The following is a 688-nucleotide window of genomic DNA, read 5'->3' as shown; positions in this document are numbered from 1 at the left end:
CTTATTTTTGAATTTTTAATAGAGATGGAGTTTCACCATGTTGGCCAGGCTGGTCTCGAACCCCCGACCTCAAGTGATCCGCCTGCCTCAGCCTCCCAGTGTGCTGGGATTACAGGTGTGAGCCACCGTGCCAGCAGGATTCTTTTTTTTCTTTCTTTCTTTCTTTTTTTGAGACGGGGTCTTCCTCTGTCACCCAGGCTGGAGTGCAGTGGTGTGATCATGGCTTACTGCATGCAGCCTCAAACTCCTGGGCTCAAGGATCTTCCTACCTCAGCCTCCTGAATAGGTGGGACTACAGGCATGCGCCACCATGCCTATCTTAATTTTTTTTTTTTTTTAAGTAGAGAGGAGGTACCGCTATCTTGCCCAGGCTGGTCTTGAACTCTCAGGCTCAAGTGATCCACCCACCTCACCCTCCCAAATTGCTGGGATTACAGGTATGAGCCACTGTTCCTGGCAGTGAACAAGATTCTCAATGGGTGATTTTAAAGAGGCTGTTCCCTTCAGCCTAGGGTACCCCACCTTTTCCCTGTGCTTTGTTCCTGTCTTTAGTACTTCCTCAGTATCCCAAACTTGAAAATCAAAAGATACAAAGCTAACACGATGATACCCATATTCTACCTAATTTTATGGTAAAATTTGCTTGGTTTAACTTTCCTTCTTTTTTTTTTTTCTTTTTTGAGATGGA

This window comes from Nomascus leucogenys, chromosome 10, assembly GCF_006542625.1.
Source record: "Nomascus leucogenys isolate Asia chromosome 10, Asia_NLE_v1, whole genome shotgun sequence".
NCBI classification, from domain to species: Eukaryota; Metazoa; Chordata; class Mammalia; order Primates; family Hylobatidae; genus Nomascus; species Nomascus leucogenys.
The sequence above is the reverse complement of the archived record's forward strand: the minus strand, read 5'-3'. Positions refer to the sequence as shown.